This window comes from Ambystoma mexicanum, chromosome 11 (assembly GCF_040938575.1).
Source record: "Ambystoma mexicanum isolate Mex_15411 chromosome 11, UKY_AmexF1_1, whole genome shotgun sequence".
Lineage (NCBI taxonomy): Eukaryota > Metazoa > Chordata > Amphibia > Caudata > Ambystomatidae > Ambystoma > Ambystoma mexicanum.
In genome coordinates, this window is record NC_090934.1 from 882477964 (window position 1) to 882499407 (window position 21444).

At 42.2% G+C, this 21444-nt stretch overlaps 1 protein-coding gene across 1 annotated transcript in view; it reads left to right on the plus strand.

Annotated features, from left to right (window-relative positions):
- Nucleotides 1-21444, plus strand: part of PRR33 (proline rich 33) — a 92923-nt gene that overhangs the window by 14142 nt on the left and 57337 nt on the right. The window lies entirely within an intron of this gene.

A 21444-nucleotide genomic window follows, 5' to 3' on the forward strand; every position in this document is an offset into this window, starting at 1 on the left:
TTCTTCCTCTCCTGCTACTCTCTCCTCTTCCTCCGGCCCCCCTGCAGCCACCCACCTTTTCTCTGCCTTTTCTCTCTTAACCCCGGAAGATGTTTCTAGACAAGTCCGCTCTAGGAAAACCTTGTCAAAACAGGTTCTTCCCTGTTCTTCCAAAACCATCAAGGACCACATTGACACCCTTGCCCCAGCCTTGGCCAACTTCTCTAACCTTCCGTTCACCACTGGAACCTTCCCTTCCACCCTGAAGCACTCTCTTGTGCACCTTCTTCTCGAGAAGCCCTCAGCCGACCCCTCCCTTCCGGCTAATTACCGCCCGATCTCCAACACTCCTTTCCTGGGCAAACTCCTGGAAAAGCTGGCCCTCTCCCAGCTTAATCTTCACACTGAATCTGTTGGTTTTCTCCATGACCATCAGTCGAGCTTCAGAGCAGCCAGAAGCACGGAAATTGCTCTCCTAAATATCAGTGAAGACCTGCTCTCTAACCTTGATGCTAATGTCACCTCTGTCCTCATCCTACTTGATCTCTCGTCCACCTTTGACACGGTCAACCATGCCATCCTGCTCAACCAGCTCTGTGATAACCTGGATAATACTGATTAGGCTCTGGGCTGGCTGACTTCTTTCCTCTCTGACGACCATCCCAGGTCCAACTTGGGTCCTTCCTCTCCCCTATTTCTCTCCGCCTGTGGTGTTCCCCAGGGGTTTAAAGTTTCCTCCCTGGTTGTTCAACCAATACCTGGCACCTCTCGCCCACCGCATTATTGCTTTCTGCACCAACTACCAGTGCTATGCGGATGACACTTAGCTCACTTTTGCTTCCCTCTGGAACGGCCTCCCCACCTCTCTGAAAACTTGAGCAGAACCATCTCCGGTTCCGGAAGCAACTCAAGACTTTACTCTTTGCTTCTGCCTTCTCTATTCCTCTTCCTTGCTGATCTCATGTCTGATAGTGCACTGGTCACTTGGCTACCCTCTGAATCTCGGGCCCAGGTCCCTGCCCTCCCAGTTACACCCTTGCACTGCCTCATGGCCATCCTGCACTTGGGTATGTATCTGCAACCCTACAGTCGCCTTACCTGCACTTATCAGACACTTTTTGTCTGCACTTATCCATGGCAATCCTGTACTTGGGTGTGTATCTGCAACCCTACAGTCTCCATACCTGCACTTAGAAGACACTATTTGTCTGCACTTACCCTTGCACTGCCACCTGCTGGCCACACTGGTTATTATTTTCAATGTTTTGATCCTGTGTCGCACTACTTGTTTTTTTATCTTTATACAGTGTCTTGCACATGCACCTCCTCCCCTTCGCCCATCACCTTTCCCCTTCCATCACCCCTGCACTTGAGCAATCTCAATGTCACTGGGCCTAGTATGATCATTGTCTTGTCCTGCCTTTGTTTCCCCTCCCTTGGCTCGTCGCGCCTTGAAACACTTTTGTATAGGTGTGTTATAAATGTCATATCATACAGGGGTCTAGCAAAATCCCCTGTACACTTGAAAGTCTTTGACTGACAAAAGATTAGAAAATTAAGGGAAGTGAATCCCGCATAGTGGGAAAGTAGAAGGAAGTAGAACCAGACGGAGGCTGGCAAACGTGAACCCGACGGAGGCCTGCAAAGAGGGGTGAAGCATGATGCCCCAATGAACATTGTGTTGACAGGAGTGAACCCGGTAGAGGTATGTCCACAGTGGATTGTCTAAAAGGACATGAAGACTTGTGAATGCCACAGGTGAAATTGTTTCGGGGGAAAAGCCGCAGTGAACCCGACGGTGTCGTAAATCTCCCCCCGTCTCACCTGGGATCGCTTCTTTCTCTGTTCCGCGGGAGGATTCCTCTTGTGGACGGATCGGGTCTTGTATAGACTCGCTGGAGTCTCGTCCGGCTGCAGAGCGCGTTCAGAGTTCCGGGAAGGCCGCTGTTCCAGGATGTCCAGGAAAGTAGGTAGCGGTCGCTAAGAATGGGGATTCCAGGAGTCGAATAGAGGGAAAGGGAGAAGGAAGGAGGAAGGAAACCAGGATCTTGGATAGAAGATTCGCTTAACAGCACACACACGTCAAGTCACTACCTAATGATAGCGTTGAGACGCGCGGGGCCGTGGGGGCGTAGCCAATTTATAGGACGTGCCGTGTGCGACGTGAAAGCTGGTGTGAGGCAAGTCGCTTGTTGCGGCCATGTTGGGAGTAACAAGGAATACAAGCCCCGGCGCGATAAGGACCAGGAGGTCCAGAAAGGGCAAGTTCTATGGGTCATGACAGACAGAGGGAGGCAAACATTCGAGAAGGGTCTGAGCCCAGAAGAGGGGGATCCAGGGGTGAAAAGTCTTCACCCAACGTACCCACAGAAAAGAGCTTTTTGTTTGTTATTTTGAACACATCAAGTCTTCAGAGACTTTTTGTAGAAAAGAGGCTTACCCACCGAAGGTCCTGATAACGGAGAACAGAACTGCTCAGGAGTCCCGCCTTTTCCTGTGCTCAAAAATTGGGGAAGTGAGACCCTCGGCTACCACATCCTGACTTATCATTTGTGAACACTTCTTTCTTTCTTGTGAACCCTATCCCACACTCTTTTTGTATTTAGTTGTAAGGGTTGGTAATAGGTTTTTCTGATGATATAGGCCTTTTTATTTGACAACATGCCACTAGGACTGCCTTATTATTATTTGATGGTCGAGGCTTGCTCCCATCTTAGATTTAGGTTTAGATTAGGCATTTTCCAACCTACCTATACAGTTTAATAAACACCCTTGAACGTGATCACTTGTGTCTGTATTTACTGTTGCCACCATGAGTTCCTTACAGAGGAGAATCCCCTCCACGTGGCTGTCCTGCATTCCTGATGGTTGCTAGGGCTGTTGTGAAGTCATAAATCAGGTGCATGCAAAAGCCAAATCTTTCATGTCCCTGCACCACATTCTTTCTTCATCAGAATATGGTGTTTGTAAGTAAAGTGTTCCTTCTTGCACCTCAGAATCAGGCCCAAGGTGGGAGCACATATCCATGATCTTCAGGCTTTCAAGTAGGAACTGTTGGAGATACGGACACAATGTGACAATTCAGAGTCCTGTTCGCACTGAAACAATGTCAGGATAGTTGGGATACCTGAAATAAGCAGTGAGGGGGATTTGGGGGGGCCTAACACAGTCTCTATTCTGTGATGCACAATTCTCTGTGGAGTTTTTGGTAGAAAGGGTGCATCGAGCTCTGGTTTTGCTTCCCGAAGTTGAGGGCGCCACCTTGCACAATCATTGCCAGACTGCTAAACTATCGTGATCGTGACTTGATCACGAAATTGGTGAGAGAGATAGGTTCGCTACAGTATGAGTCAGCTATAGACCACATTTATCTATACTTTCCCCTCACTTGAACCCCTCCTTTGTGCCACTCTGTATCCTAACCCCCGCTGTATATCTGTTCTGTTATAACCTCTGTAAAGCACTCAATTATGTATCAGTATTGTTGAATACCTCGAAGCTAGGTCTGCGCTCAATAAATACAATCATAATCTATACCCATCACCTACTGCAGAAACCTGCTCTACTCCCCATCTCATGTCACTCTCACTTGGCACCTGGAGTGCACAATTCCTCTGCAGCAAGTATTCCTACAATACTGACCACTTTGACTCTTATTTGCATTCATGGAGATCTATATAGCACTTTCGCCACTTTATGACAACCAGTACAATAACTATGGAACAATGATGAATGAGATTAATATAGTATGAAAAGGTGTGACAAATTAGAGTCTGCTCAGGAGTACAAGGATGAGTAGGGGTAAAAATGCCCTCTCAGCCCTCATACCTCTACAAACCAAGAGCCAATGTAATCATAAAGGTCATAAAGGTAAAACAGGTACAGTTAAGAGATATACCTCCTTTGCCTTTTGCAGTAACGTGGGCCAAGGGAAGGCTATGCTCTTAAGAAAGGTGTGAATGTGATCCAGTTGCGACCCAAACAACACAGTTCAAAAATAAAGGGAATATCCAATCAAGGTTCTATAAAAATATATATATACTTTAATCAAACAAACCATCTGTAATAGTACTAAAACAATGTACAGAATCCACACCTGTGGAAAGACAGAGAAAATGCAACAGACTGAAGAAAGTAGCACTCCAAACGTGTATACAGGGGTGATAGGCAAATTACCAACCACAAAAAAGGATATATGACTTTGGGTGAAAGAAGGTGCAGTACGGGCGTAACCAGTCTCTAGGGCCCAAGGGGTCAGTTAGTGGTCAACATTACCTTGTTTCAGTTCTTCGGTGGATTGACGGTGTCAAACCCAGTTTCGAACATTGATGTGAGCGGACAGAGCTCAGTTCAGGTACGGTGGATTGTATGGGCCCAAACAGCAAGCAGGCATTGACCAGGGGTGAATGTATTCACTCTGTGTGGCTTGAAGGGGAGCTCTCAGCGATGTATGTGGGGGCATTCACCAGGATCTCTTCCAGGTCGGGCCGGGTCAGGTTGCACCTGCTGGGAAGTGTCGACGAGTGACACTCCAAGAGTGCGTCCTGGTGGGAGACAGTCATCGAAATGGTGATCAGGTTGCTTCAATGTGCGGGTCAGTAAAGCAGCAGATCGAGGGCTAGTCATGTCCTGTGTCCACCAGTTAATTGATTCAAGCCTAGCAGATAACGGGCTCAGCAAGGGCACGATGCAGCATTAAGCTGGTTTGAGGTGCCGATGATATATTTAGAATGGGGTGGGGGGTGTGCAAAAGACAGACCGGCATATTCTCTCTGGTTCTATGGGCAGTGAACACAGTGCAACATGTTTGGCAGAACAGGGAGCTTCAGCTGGTCTGGTCTTCAGGATGCTGTGAGGCCTACTCATGGAGACTCAAGGACAGGATGCTTATGTGCTGTAGCACCTTGAAGCATTTGTTGCGCTAGATGGAATTACCATGCAAAATACTTTGGACCCAATAGCCAGACAGACTGAAAGAAGATGGTAAAATACTGCTTTAATCTCTACAAGTAAAGCAGGGCGAATATACACTCATCAACTCGTCTCAAGCAGGATCACACTGTCTTATCATTCGTTTTTAGCTCATATAATAATAGATGTGTCATTTATGATGTCATCCTACCTGGCAAAAAGTAAAAACCTATCAAGGGGTGGGATTGGATTAGGAGATCATCTCTACCTATAGAAAATGTGCATGTTAATCTATTATTAGTGGTTTCTTATCTGTGAGACACACCCTGAGCTATTTCTAAACACGTGGTGTTCAGCACTCGTCATAGCAGAAAATGTAGCAGCAGAATAATACTTTGTAACGTATGTAAAAGTGCATAGCAGGCTATTCTAATTGGTTGGTAACCTAAATCCAACCTTGTACATTCGGTTTGGCTAGCAACACGTACATAGAAACGAAACCCAGTTGGTTGGAGATACGTCAGTTCTTCCTTTGTCTCCCAATTAGGCCATCCTCTTTCATTGGTAGGCCTCATGCCAGTGCCTTCTATTTGAAGGTTGGCCTTGTCAGTCTGCACAGCCTCGGGACATCCAAAGGCGTGTAGGTACACTGCTATCTTAGCTTCAGGTCTAATGAATAACCCTTGTTTGCGAGCTCTTCATCACGTGTTGTAAGACCATGAATTCGTCCATATCAACAGGGTTTTTATCCTTTTTTCATTCCATTTTTGCTGGGTGCAGTTCTTCTTCTGTTCTTTTGAGACTGGTTCGCTGTATCCCATATTGACTTTGTGCCTTTTAATCACCCAATATTTGGCATCAGTAAATGTTTGTGTACCTCCTAATCTTTAGAAAATATGTCCTTGCGTATTGTCTGCTCGCGAACTCCCTTCATGCTTTTTTTCATCTCTCAAAATGGATTTTGCAAAAAAAGTAACTTCTTCATCATTTTTCTGTATTAAACTCTGGGTTTGCATTTTGAGGTAACTGGGGGGATTTATATGAGCCGTCGTCCATCTTGTTCTGATGTTAGTCCTAAAGGTTGAATTATATACCTGTCATAAGCAAGCTTTTGTGCATTCTTTATACCTTGCATTTCAGTGTATTTACAGTTTTTGACCAAGGGGTCATTTAATTCTTCTTTGTATTCATAAGTACTGCATCATAAGGTATATGGTTCTATTTCTACTTCAGTTACATCGTCAATCTTAAGTATTTTCATATTGTTTCAGCATAGGATCATATATCTTCTTTCAGACATTCTTTTGCTGATATAAGACTTTGTTTAATGTACATTTATGTTGCACATAATTTTATTCATGGCAGATTTTCGACAACTCAGCAAGAAACATCCCTCTTGGTAAGTTTCTTCTATTGTTTCCACGTGAGGTTATCTGCTGAATGGCTGCCTGAGTTCATATCATTTCTCATACAGTCGACGTGGTATGGACATGTCTCATAAACTTGTACATGGGTTCCCAATTGTAGCACCTTATCTGTTACTCCAATAGGGTGGCAGTGATGGGGTGTTGGCTAGGGAGGATGCACCCACTTGCTCCTCTACATTCCCCCCTCTGGTCGCATTCTCGACCAGACTATTTGCCTCCTCTTCTGTAAGTCCTGCTCCATCTTCTTCGATCATCTCATCATATTTTCTTTTCTTCGGAACCCATATTTTTGTCACCCACGCCAGCTGACCCACATTCTTTATATGTTCATCCACATTCCAGGTCATCAATCGACAATCTCCTGCTGGTGCACAAAATATCCATCATCCCACATATTTTTTCTAATCCTGAGGATAACAGAACTTTGTTCTAGTACCTTCTTCTGTTTGCATCTGTTCTCCAGTATGTTTGTTAATGTCAATCATTATTTTCATCCCACTAGCTTTTTTGGCTGATTTCTGACATAGTCCCAAGATGATCCTAATGGGACAGAATCCCAACATTACTAATGGTAATTCCAACCAAGATGGAATCCATCCAATCAGTGATGAAAAGCCATCATCTACTGCTGTTTTATCAGTTTCCATTTCTGTATACAAGTTTGTCAGCATTGTAATTGTTTCTGTCAACGTCCCATTGTCTCCATCATGAGCAGGTGTGAATGTACAGCAAGAAGGTCTGACCTTGGCTTACACGCCTCCTTTCCTTGCTGTTAGATCCAGAAAATAGCTGTTCTTGAGAGTCATAAGCCTGATGGCTCTCAGTTCTTCCTTTATTGCATTGAATACTTTTATTGTTACATTGATCATCTGCAACAATTCCCATCTTGTATTCTGGAGCCACTTGGCATTTACTGCCATTTGAAGTCCTTGTATGAATATAGTTGTCATTATCATAGCAGTTTTGATGAATAGTTTGTATTCATCCAGAATGTTGTCCTAAGCCCTTAGAGACTTTGATGAGAAGTAAATTTATCTTTTTAGTCGACGAAGATGAAGTGATCTTGTCCTTCTGTTATATACATACATTTTCAGGAACTCTTCAATATAGAGGTCACATTGGGGAATCACTAGTGCTGGGACATGTACATTTACAATGGAACACACTCCTCCCCAATCCTTAGGCAACTGCACATAGGCTCTGGATCCACAAGCCCAATATTGATCCATTAGAACTGCTGTTTATCCATTCATCCCTGGTACTTCAATTATTTCTGTGCAGCATGCAGACTTCTTAGGTGATTCCTCACAGGATGCCACACAGGCATTAGTGCCAGAAGAAATGTGGGTACAACAATCCTGCAAATAGGGGGATCCAACCAGATGTTAGACTAATACTGCAGAATACCACACGGGCATTAGAGCCGGAAACATTTTGGTTCTAGAAAATCTGCAAATTTGAGACTTTTGACCAGAAGTTACATTTGCAATTCAGGAGTATATCTACCATTAATTTATAACATGATTGCACTGAAAGGAGAGCCTAGCCTTGAGAAAGACATTTCTGTCGAAACACGTGTTGGCTGTTCAACCAGGACTAATGGGGAATACATTTAAGAATGAAGATTTTCATGCCTTTATTTATGAATAATATATTCATAACAATATCATATATTTTATCTAGAATGTATCAAATAACTTTTGGGGATAGTGTGAAGGGCAGTGGTACAAAGATATCTTACACGTTTTATGGCTTAGGGTTTACCTGAAACCACTATCCACGCAGCTGCCCCTGTAATCTCGAAACTTTAGGTCCCAGCACAATTGGACATCAAATAAACCTACTCGACATTCTATAACACTTCAATTATTTCTTCACATCCTTTATTTTTCCCGAACATATACCTTTCCATCGTTTGTTTTAAGCAGGTTGATGCATTCTTCAATTGTGATATATGCATTGGTCCTGCTTTGTTCTCAACCGAGCTTAATAGTCTTACATGCTTGGCTCATGATTCTAGGCATTCATCATTCACCTTGTCAATTCCTGTTTTTTTCAATAAGTGTGCACGGCATGATAATAAACCATGTTCCCATCCAGTACTAGTTACTACACGCTCATACACCCACAGCTGTGTCCTTTCCCAACATCCTGGTTCTCCTGATTTTTAAGTCATATCAGAACAATGAATCATCTTCATATCAACAACGTGTATCTTCTTGTTTTTCCATCCTAATCCACTCTCCATGTTCTTTGTCTTTACATACGTGTCTTCATAGGGAAATGTTTGTCTTGATCGCCATCTTAGAATTGTCCACTTCCCTTCAAATTGGCCTCTTGTAGTGCAGGCTGCTAAATGACAGACATTTGGCATCATGTGCAGACATTTCTCTTGCAGTAAATGTCCCTGACGCATTCATGTCATATGGTATTAAAGAACAGACATAGCTACTTTCTTATGATGTTCTCTCTCCCACCTCTTTAATGTGCTGATACCATAAATTGTTTGCCAAATGAGCCGATCTATCTAGATATGAATTAATACATTCATTATCTTCTCCAGCATCTCTTTTCTATCGGAAAACGGACTTTTTAACATCAGAACGTAGCATGTTTTTTGGTCTTTTAATCTGGAAAATTGAACTAATGGGACTGGTAGGGGATGTCTTATTTCCTTTTTTCTCACTGATTATGATATTCTTAAGTGCCAATGTTATAAGGAGAATGGTCAAGATCAGAATACCACAGGAAATCCACAAATTTGAGCTTATGGCCCTTTAGTAATGTGCAGGCAGTGGATGGGGATGCAGAATAACTCTGACTCCAAATAATCAAACCAACTCAGGAAGATGGCAAAGATATTGTTTTATTAACAATTATCTAAAACAGGGAGCAACAACAAACATCAATGGACGTTCACTCAGGTTCTTAATGATTTTCTCATAAAAACATCCTTATATACAAAATATACATCAGAAGTGACATCATACTACATGGCAAATAATAGAAAACCTATCAAGATTTGGGATTGGTTAAGGGAGATATCAAAATATACTTTCTATTGGGACTAGGATTGTGATTGGTTGCCCACTATTAGGTGGACAACGTATGCTTACCTCTAAAATATATCATCTTCAACACTATTAAGTACACAGTTTATCATTGGTCTTCAAACTATAAGGCCCTTATTTATACGGCCCCCTGCAATTGGTTGGCATGCTCGTGCCATGTCTGGAACATTCGGTTCACTTAGCAGCACGTAAGCTCAGACCCAGATGCCAGGAGGTGGACTTGACTTTACCTCCCCACCCAATTAGCCCAACATCTGTCATCACCCAGGCCTTCTGCCATGAAGATTGTCTTTGAACATGGCCTTGCAAAATATCCTTGTATCTGGGAATATATGGAAGTGCAGGCACTCACTATCGTTGTTCTAGGACTACAAGCTCAATTCTTATCCATCCTTGGCTCACGTGACAGCAGACCATGATTTGGTCCTTGTTGCAGCATTTAAATGTCTTAAGTGAATACAACTTGGCACTCTTGGTGTTCTTTCTTTGCACGGGATGATTCATCCTTCACACATTCACTTCTTTCAAGAGTAGATAACCGACCATGGCTGCTTCAGTTTTGATGCCAGGCCAGATATCCTCACCACGCGCTTCCACGATCTCAGCTTATTCTTGCTGCAACACAATTCTCGACCTTTCCTCTCCATAGGTCCTGGGTTACTAAATTCATGACACCGATGTTCAGCACCTATACAATGGCGGTTTCGCCTGCAGTCTTTTCACTACATATAACCAGCTTCCATGATGACTTAGTCTACTTGCGTTTCAGCGTCTGTACAATTATTGAACGGTTGATTTTCTGCAGCGCTTCGCACACGTGCAATCTTCTTTTCGCATATAAAAGTTGACTCGATTCTTAACTTCATCATCAGTTTCTGTAAGATTCATGCATTCTCTTCAGCCAGTATTCTCGGGGCCTCACGCATGTTTCCTGTGACATCACTAGCTTCTCTCTTTGCTCCTTTTGATAATCCTTCAGGGAGTTCCTCCCTCAGATTGTTGTCTCTTTTTGGGAATACATTAGATAGGGTTTTCTCAGTGGCTACCTTCTTTCTAATATTCACTGCAGTATTGACACAACTGCTGGTGTCAAACATGGCACGATCTCAGGCTTTCAACAAATAGGAGGTGGGGGGCCGGATTTCCTGCAGAGGTATGGAACTGCTCCTCTACAAATTATTCTTTGTTTAGTACATCTTTTTCATGAAGCTACAGTTCTTACTTCTTGAAACAGTTTCATAGTCATCATCTTGTGTTTGCGTTATGTTCATTTTTATTGTTTTAACTGTAAGTCACGTTTAATGCAAAAACTGTAAAATGATTTCCAAAACAATTCTTAAAACAATGACACCATTTTTTGGATCCCCGAAAAAAGTCACTATATTCATGTTCCTTCTTATCAATGTGGGGTAAGACTGAAGTATATAAGAGAAAACAGCAAGTAAGAATGTATGGACAATTGGCAACATAAAAACTTAAATATTGGGTACCCTCTTTAATTATTCCATATTTTCATGTTTTGCTTTCTTTATCCAAATCTTAAGTCATCAATCTTGTGGTCATCCTTTGCTGTCCTTCTCTGTGAGGACTTGCTTCGCTGGAAATGTACGTTTCACTATGGACACTTGCTTCACTGGAAACGGGTACAGGAGAGGTCAATGTTACTTCACTTTTATACAATTTAATATTGTGAAGGTGGATCCAAGCCCCCTTCCTTTTAACTTAGCCGCAGTAGGGCTTATGTCCCCCACCTCAAATGGCCCTTCAAATCGAGGGTTACTCCAGGTGTGTACAAATTTGCATACTAAGTGCTTTTAATGCATTTCCCAAATTGTTAAGATGATTCTCCTCTTTGTTTACATTTGAACCCTCCTGTTGGTGCTTGATCTGTTGATAAATAAAATAAATACTTTGAGTCATAGTTTTTGAATATTCATGTATTCTATCGCCTAGTGCCCTTGCTACACTGTGGCCATCTGTATTTGCTCTTGTTGGGGGGGGGGGGTGAGAGGAGTCCTTATCCGGTATCCAATCACCAACTCATGGGGCGTTAAATGGTGATCTGAACCGGGTTGATTTCTTAATACATCTAATGCAAGAGGTAGGCAATGTAGCCAACCTTTCTTTAGTGTTAACTTTAGCTTTGTGATCCTCTCCTTCAAAAGTCCCTTTAATCGCTCATTCCATTAGCTTGTGGGTGATAAGCATACGCAAATGTATGCTTAATGCCCAATAGTGAGACTATATTTTCAAAAAGTGTGTTCACAAAATGTGGTCCAATAACAGATTGCAAAACTTCACACACACCCCATCCTGGGAAAACGTCACAAATAAAAAAACTTTGCGGCATATCCAGCATCAGAATGCGTGCATGGTCCTGCCTCAATCCATCTGGAAAAGGGACAAACTACAACTGTCATGTATCGATAGCCAATTCATGTTTGCAAAATATGCACATAGTCTATGTGCAAATGTTGGAAGGGTCTATTAAGTCTGGGGATTACTCTTCTCACCATTCGCAGGGTGTGCCCAACTGTACATTTTTGGCACACAATACAATTTACAATGAACTGTGCCACATGCTCATCAAGGTTCGGTATGAACCAATCTTCTTCTATAGTAGCAGCTAGACTCTCTCGAGTCATATGCGTGGGATAGTGGAGCTGCTCCAATGCTACTCTCAATAAAGCTAGAGGCATTACTGGCTTTCCTGTACTATCCTGCATCCAAATTGCCTCTGTGGGTGATAAGGAACACCCCTATTTTTTCCATAACTCCCTTTCTTCCTGAAATGCTCACCGTTGTATATCAATTAACTGTACAATGGACATCATATTAAATCCTTCTTTAACCAACATGCCTCACCCTTTTGCTTTCTTCATATTTTTTCACTTATCTTCATACACAGTTGAGTAATATACAGCACGTTTAGCCTCTATGTCTGCGGCTTTGTTTCTGCAAGAGAATCAGTTTGTTCTTTTTTAATGCGCTGCGCATTTTATGATGGCTATATTTGCTGGAAAGCTTAAGGCTTCAATAAGTTTGTCTTATAGCCCCGCATGTTGCACTGGAGTGCTGTGCTGTCTGCAGGAGGAAGCCCCTCCTCTTCCAATGTGCTAGACCTGTGTGTACTGTTGACGTTACATAGGCAGAGTCAGAGTATACCGTCACTTCCTCCTCCTCAAAACATTGCAATGGATCAATAAGCACCGCTGATTCTGCAGCCTGCACTGAATAGGTTGACAGTAATCGTCGATTCATTAATACTTCAAAAATGACCTCTCAGGTCGCCTTTACAACTGCTTATCCCGAATGTCTCACCCCAGTTTGTTGGTCAATCTTGGAAGAACCATCAATAAAAACCACTGCCCCTTTTCCCAGAGCATTTTCTCCAACATGAGGAAAATCAAAACATTCAGTGAATGTAACACAGTCATGCACATCATCATCATCATCTTCTCCCACTGTTTTAGCTATGAATGTTGCACACCTTACAATTTCAATCACCAGGTTTGAGTTAATTACTTCATACCCCAATGCCCTTTGAGTAGTTAACGTGCTCTTGGGCTTCTCTAAAATTGCAAATAACGCGTGCTCCGCAGAGTTATTGAACATCCCATAGTTATACTTGAAGCCTTTTCTATGGCAAATGTAGCGGCCGCCAAAGATTGTTCACAAGGGTAGTGTTCCTTCATAACTGTATTTTAAAATCCACTGTAATAGGCTAATGGTATGTAACCATGTCCCAATGTCGTCTTTTGTTTAAGGATGCCGTCATGACATCTCCATTTGAATGTGAAAATAAGTAGACTTCTTCACTATAATTTGCAATCCCTAATACAGGAGCTGTACTGATTGCATTTTTTAATTCACTAAATACTTGTCATATCGTCAGTCCACAGCAATTTAATTTTAGCCACCTGTGCTTCTTTAAGCGCTTTTAAAAGCTGTCTAATATATGTACCGTAATCAAAAACCCAAGCCCTGCAATAATTGCCTAAACCCAAGAATTGCTGCATTTGCCTCACCGTATTTGGCTGCACGGGTTGTCATCATAGCTTCTACTCTTTCAGGTGTCACTCTTTTTCCTTCATACAATAATAACTGTCCTATGTATAATACTTCTTCTTGACAATACTGTAATTTTTCTTTGTCTACTTTGTATCCTTTCTCTGCGAATATCATCATAAGTTTGACAGAGTGTTCTTTGAATTTCTCTTCTGTCTCACTACACAATAGAATGTCATTGACGTATTGAATAAGTGTGGTTTCGAGCTCACCATTTCCTAAGTACATCTGAAGGATTCTGTTAATAATGGACGGGGACTCACAGTTCCCCTGAGGTAACCTAGTATGTTTCAGGTGAATTGTTCTACACGAAAAGGAACTCAAATCATGTTAGTCTTTGTGTAAAGGAATTGCGGAAAATTTATTTTTCAAATCGACAACAGTAGAATACCTGGCTGTTGGTGGAATATTCATATATTGTTGCAGGGTTTGGAAATAAAGGAAACTGCTTTGACTACATGGTTTAGAGGGTGAAGATCCTGGATAAATGTCCACAACCCCTCCCCTTCGATGTCTTAATAGGGTACACAGCCGTGTTGCACAGTGAATCTGATGATACTAGAATGCCTTGTTTCATTAGTGCGGATATGGTTTCAAATATCCCCTCTTCTGCTTCATTCAACAGATAGTTTTGCGCGTGGCAAAATAGCTCCTGGTTTAAGCTTAATCTTCACTGCTCCTACTCCTTTCAATAAGTCCACGCCATATGGACTTGTGGTCCATAAGATACATAGCACTTTTTCCATGTCTTCCTAAAAAAATGGCGGCTTAATTTTCATCAACGCCATTCTCTGTGGTACCTCTATGCCTTCAACCTTAATCCAATAAGGGAGACTTATAAAGAATACCAATTCATCGTCTGAATATTCGTCCTTAAATAGTTACTCATCTGTCAGATCAGTCAAACTATATCTTTCATTGTGGTCTATGACTGTCCTACACCCTCTTCCCTCATTGTCAGTCCTAGAGGGACTCCTCGTAAGGCTTTTCTTCCTGCAAAAGCTAAGATAAGTTCTCTCACATTTATATAATATATTCTGGGGGTTGAACACACTATGCCTTTGTTAGTAAAATATATCGTCATGTTAAGTTTTGTCATCAAATCATACCCTAATATTCTCACTGGTGTCTATCTAGAATATAGCAATGGCATAGACATGTTATGTTCTCCTATAGAAATAGGTAATTCATCTGTAAATGGAACGAAAGTCATCACCCCAGTAAATCCTTGAGCCTTCATGGCAATGTCTGACATTGAAAATGTTCCCTCACTGACACAGGAACAAGTCTCTCCTGTGTCTACAAGGAATGAATATGTCTTGCCTCCTATCGTCACCTTAACCCTTGGTTCCTCTTGGGGGTCAGGTGTTACCGATAGTATTGAACACATTAGGCCATCCTGTGGGCTGTCCTGTTGTGGATATAATGTCATCCCCGGTGCTGTAAAAGGATTTCCTCCAACCAGAGTCACACTCCCCAATTTGCGTTTGAATATCTCTGTAGCTCCCGTATCCATCTCCCATTGTGATGTGCATTTGGAATGGATTGTGTCCTCCCACGTATTCCTCATCTTTGATATTCGATATCCAGCTTCAGCTGCTTCTGAAATGCATTTTCGGTAGAGGGCGCTGTGCGTTTATGCAGTCAACTCGATGTCTCTCGAGGGCCTACGTCTCGAGGATGATGTAATCGAAGGCATATATAGCAAGCACAGCACCCGTTGGCTTCAGCTCTGTGTTTCCGCATAAGCTATCGCTTTGAGAATACGGTGCGCTTGTTTTTTTTCTTTTTATTTAAAAGAGTTGTTTGTAGTTTGATTAACACACTTTTACAACATACAACATTACAATCCAATACAACTTTAAAACATATGTAAACATAGATATTTCATCATATATATAAAATGTCCATACACAAGAAAGCAGAACAGAAAAAGAACCAAAACCTAGAAAAATAAAGCAATTTACTTTTTTTTTTGCTTTTTATTGAAATTGTTTTAGTTGAAACCTCAACTTTTTCAAGATATCAAGTCTGTTAACACGTGTATTTTTAGATTTAAAAAAACAGACAGCTCAATAATTTTAAAAAATCAGCATTACACACTTTAGAGTAAATCAGATATAGCTTGTCTTAAAACCACAAATGAAATCAATTAATTAGCATAAGTCATTCGTCATATAAAATCATTAAAATAAATAGTGCAAAATCATCAGCGATTATCGAGGTATCAATTTATTTTCCAAATTCAATTCACTAAGAAACTGTACAGTAGCTATAATTAATGAGTCCTTTGATGCATTGAATATTTCATTCCATAAATGATCTCTGGTCAACATCACTCTGTTCTTAGAATACTTAAACAAATGTTTTTTGTTTGCTCGACTAGGGAGTGACACTCCGTGATTAAGTGATAAGTATATTCTTCATTCTTAGGTATGCTACAAAATCTACAAGTGAAGCTTAGTGTTGAATCTTTAGAGTATTGTGCAAGTTTGATTTTGGTTGGTAGTAGGTTTAGCCTAAAATGTAAAAAAATATCAGCATAAGATCTGTCAGGAAAGGTAAGGATATATTTAGGTATATCGTTCAGTGCTTTGATCAAAAAAACACCTGCTTTAAAGGCCGTATTAATACAAGAGAAAAGTGTCTTCAATACTCAATCATGTCTAAAGAGCTTAAGCTTAGCTTTGTGCGGAAGTTCTAAATGTTCCTTGAGAGAAATATCCGCATCCAGGAGTAATGTTTTGCAGTGCTCTGGCCAAGTCGATAGCGCAGCATGGTTTACGGATTCAATCATCTCTTTTATAGTAGGGAATATGTTTTTCGATGGATCTGTTGCGAGGAGCACCTTCCGCTATAATGACAAGATGGACCAAGAAACAACGATAGGTAGAGATGACAGACCTAGTTCGTAACGAATTAAGGCTGTTGGGCAGCTTAATGGGACAGGCAGAATTGCTTTCCAATATAACCCCTCTAGGTATTCCCAATTTACTTGCTTGGTCATAATTTTGGTCTGTCTCCAATAAGTAATTACAGGAACGGCTTTCTGTAAATAAAACATTTGAGCCGGTATCAGGGCCGGGATCAGGGAAAACAAACCATACTTTCTTTGTAATGCTTTAGCTTGGGTTGTTAGGCGTTTCATCCTGCTAGTGAGTTCTTCTTTATATGGTTTGTCAGCCAAATCTGAGTTGATGTTAACTCCAAGATATTTGTATTGTTTTATTTTGTCGAGAGGGATTTTCGAGATGGACCAATTCAATTTGTTGTTTATTTTTTTCGCTGAATGGTGAAAAATTAAAATGTTTGTTTTTTTGGTGTTAATTTCAAGTTTGTTTACTTCAGCATATCATGATAGTGCAGCTAGTTTCCTCTGTAAACCTGTTGGGGATCTGTCAAAAAGAACCATATCATCTGCATATAGTAAGTAGGGGATAGGTAAAGACCTTAGATGGAGTGAATAAGACTGTACTTTCATTAGTTCTTTAAACACGTCACGAATATAAAAATTAAAAAGTATTTAAGCAAATAGACAACCTTGTTTCAGCCCAGGGTTGGTTCTAATTGGATCCGACAGAATACCATTGGTTGTGAGTTTAATTTTAATGCTCGTGTTGGAGTAAAAATGTAAGATCAAATTGAAGATGTAGTTAGGGCAATTGGCATTTAAGAATTTTTCCCATAGTAATGAGCGAGAAATAGAGTCTAACGCTTGTTTGAAGTCCACTAGAGCAAGATATGTTGGTTGTTTCTTGTGGATCGCTTGCGACTTGACTGCAGAGACGATAAGTAGGTTTAAAGCAGTACCAATTCCTGGTACAAAACCAGATTGATATGGATCCATTAAATCATGTTCATTAAGCCATTTTGTAAAATCCATGACTACTAGCCTTAAAGCAATTTACACAATTCAGATAATAATGTTGATCACTCTGGAATCCATTTTGTTTTAGCAATTCCCCATTAATGATCTTAAAAAGAGTAGTGAGTGCTAATACAGATTTACATGAATGACCCCACATCAATCTCATCCAACACCGTTCACGTACGCTTTGTGTGGAGCCCAACAAAGCACCTCCCATTTTTGCGATACGATGAGTTTCAAAATGAATGCAGTAAATTGTAAGATGTTTCAATGTTTCTTTTTTCCCCATTTGGTTACAAAAACTACATGCATCGGTCTCTTGAGTTGCACAGTCTTTAGCACATTTCGCTGTTTTCTCCCTCGTATGAATATGGTTGCACTTAAATCTTAAATATAGGTCTCTTAATACGTGACATGGAACTTTCAACAGATACAATCTACGATGCATCCGTTTTGTTGCATACCGTGATGCCTCATAGTACAGTTTCTTTATTTGTATATCAGTAAGCGTCCTAACCCAATCACGCTCAAAGAGCCATTTTTATTACTAGGGTGAGACATAATGCCAGGTCACACGGATTCAAACCCATATCATCAAGCAATTTGAGCATTGAGTCGTAAAATAGTGCCACCGAAGGTGGATTTCTTGCTTTGATCATGGTGCGAAATTCTTCGTACAAGGACTCTTCATGGGGATAGAGCATTTTAGCAAGGTTTGTAAGTTGGCACCCGTGATATCTGGCTGTTAGTGCGGTTAGCCCTAGTTCCTGGCGAAGCACACGATTGGGAAGCAAATTAGCGAGGTGTAAGGTGTGCTTCCACAGTTTGCCTTGTATTTGGTCGAGGATGATGTCAATATTTAGTAAACATAAATTTAACCCATATAATAAGATTGCTTCTACCTTTAAGTGTGTAGAACTCAAATAAGGGAATCATAGAGAATTTACAAAATTTCGAGTACACCATCCTCATCTGCGTACCTAGGGCATCTGCTTTGGCTTCAAGATTTTCCTTCCACATTTTCCTTGAATTAGAGTCGGTCACCTCATAGCCAAGGTATTTGAGTGAAGTGTTTACCAAGATTGGCACTACATCCAGGTTCCACACTGTGGTGTGCATCTGTTTTTTAGGTTCTTAAAGATTAGTATTCTTGATTTATTTATGTTACATTTCAAGTTAGGCTTATATAAATAGTCTGCAAAGATGGCAAGCTTATTCTGCAGCCCATAGGCTGTTCGATCAAATATTAAAATATCATCCGCAAAGGCAAGCCTTGGATTTTGAGGTGGCCCAGCCTTGCTGGATATGATACTTCACTAGACCATATATCATCTATATCACAGAGGTAGATGTTAAACAGGGTCGCTGCCAGGTTGCATCCCTGCTTAACCCCGATCTTTGTGGGTATCGGCTGTGTAGAAGCACCTGAGCCATCCAGCGTTACCAAGTAGGAAGTGTCATGATGTAATCTGGCAATCAGTACTATCAGATGTAAGGGGACTCTCTTTCGTTCTAGTTGTTCCCATAGAACAGTGTGTATTACGCACTCAAAAGCTGCCGAGAGATCGAGTGACGCCCAGCATCCAGCATTTTGGTTTTAGCTAGAAGATGGGCCACAACTGTAGCATTCAGGGCAGTGCCCATTTGGGCACGAAAGCCTATCTGCAATCGCAACAATACCTTGCATTGGCGTAGGTGGATCTGAAGCTCACGTAGCAGAAAGATAGGAAAAACCTTTGCTCCCGCGTCTATTAGAGCAATTGGCCGAATGTTTTCAGGGTCAGTTGTATTTCCCTTTTTGTGTATTGATACTACAATGGATGTTACCCAGGACTTTGGAATAGCAGAGGTAGTTCTAATTTCTTCATATTGAATTCCCAAAATCTCAGCCCATAGTATGGGATTCCTTTTTAAGACGCAGGACGGAATGCAGTCGAGACCAGGGGCTTTGGCGTTCTTTAATTTGCTGATGGCCCATCTGATATCATCCGAGGAGCAACCTAATGGGTGGGTGATCTTAGATGTAACAAATTTAGAATGTCCCTTAGAGAATCTCACGGGGAGCTTGAATTTCGTCCTATAGAAGGTTGTCCAAGCCTCTGCATTTGCGGCAAAGAATCCATGTGTGAGTCTCTTCAGTCGGGACTGGATTCTACTGACAGCATCAGCAGAGCCATGGCTACTAGCACCGTAATATGCAGATTTGTGAGTTTGAGGAGGTTGGGTTTTGAACCGGATGTGCAATCCAGACTCCTCAACATGCCCTTTGACGGGTCTCACCTTTTTGGCAACAAGGCTGACGAAACCTGTGAGAAGTTGCAGACATCAAAGGCGGCAGCCAAATATTTAGGTGCCGCTATTAGGCAGCCTCAGCCCTTTCGCCCCAGTGGACAGCCTTGGAGGGGTAGGTCTTTTTGCTATTACTCCTCAGTTGGAAGGGCGAGAGGAATGGCTGTTCAAAGAGGCCAAAGAAGATTCCCTCGTGTTGGACGAGGGAGAGCTGTGAATCCTGCTCAAGCAGAGGCATCTTTACCATCAGCCACTGCATCAGCCACCTCAAAACCTCTCTGAGGTCTTGAGTCACAGATCACCAGTGGGAGGCAGACTGTTTAAGCATTAGAAGAATGGCGAGACATTACTTTGAATGCTTGGGCGTTGGACACCATAGGCCACGGGTACTGCCTTCCTTTCATTCAGAGACCTCAGACCACTCCTCTGGGGAGCCACTATTTGAGGATTCCAGATCCGCTCCTTGTGACGGAAATTTTAACCCTGCTAGAAAAAGGCACCATAGAACCGGTGCCTGTCGCAGAGAGGAACAAGGGATGGTATTCTCTGTATTTCCTAATACCCAAGAAGGATGGAGGACTGAGACCCATCTTGGACTTGAGATATTTGAACAAGTTCCTCAGGAAGGACAAGTTCAAGATGGCCACGCTTTCTCAGATCCTTCGGACCCTCCAACTCCAGGATTGGATGATTCCATTGGACCTTCAGATACTTATTCTCATGTGCCAATCCATCTCAAGCATTGTAAATACCTGAGGTTCGCCGTTGGTGGTTCTCATGAACAGCTTCGAGTTCTGCCATTTGGGCGAACTTCTGCCCCAAGGGTTTGCCACAAACTGATGGGGGAGGTGGCAGCGAGTTGCAGGAGAGGTGTGGGGGGGTTCACGTCTATCCCTACCTGGACAATTGGCTGATCAGGGCACATTCTCCCGAACAAGTCCTGCATCATCTCAGCGTGACCTGCCACTCTCTTCACAGATCTCCCCAATTACAAGAAGTCCCATATGACACCTTGTGAAAAGCTCCAGTTTATCAGGGCTGTAGTGGATACATCCTTGGGAAAGAGCTTGCCACCCGAGGTGAGGACTCTAGACATTCTGCAGATGGTCACCAAGTTTCAGAGTACCCAGCATCTCCCGGACTTCGATTTTATTTTTTTTTGAGGTTGCTCGGCTTCATGGTATCCTGCATTTTTCTGGTGCTAGAGGCCTACCTGAGAATGAGATCACTTCAATGGGCCCTCAGAAGACAATGGTCCCAGTTCTCAGGAAACATGTCGGACCTACTTTAGGGTCTAAGCAGGGTTGCACAGGATCTTCTGTGGTGGGCCTGCGAGGACAATGTTCTGAAGGGAGAGCCCTTTTGGCAACCATGGCCAGAGATAACAGAAGTGACGGACGCCTCACTGACTGGGTGGGTAGCCCACACCAATGATCTGACAGTCAGCAGGCAGTGTTCTCCATTAGATTCCAAACTACACATCAGTCTTTTGGAGCTGAGGGCAATCAGACTAGCGCTGAAGGCCTTTCTGTCCTCTGTGCGGGGAAAGATGTCCTGATAATGATGGGCAACACAGTGGCCATGTACTACCTCAACAAGAGAGGATGTGTAGGGTCACTACCACTGTGCAGAGAGGCAATGGATCTCTGGTATTGGGCAATTCAAGAAGGAATCTATCGGCAGTTCGCCTAGCCGTAGTAGAGAACACGGCGGCAGACGCTCTGAGCAGGCAAAGCACAGTCTCCCACGAGTGGGAACTAGCTCAGGAAGTCCTTCACTGTTTGCGACCAGTGTCAACCGGAATTGCGAACTGTATTGCTCCAGGGAAGTT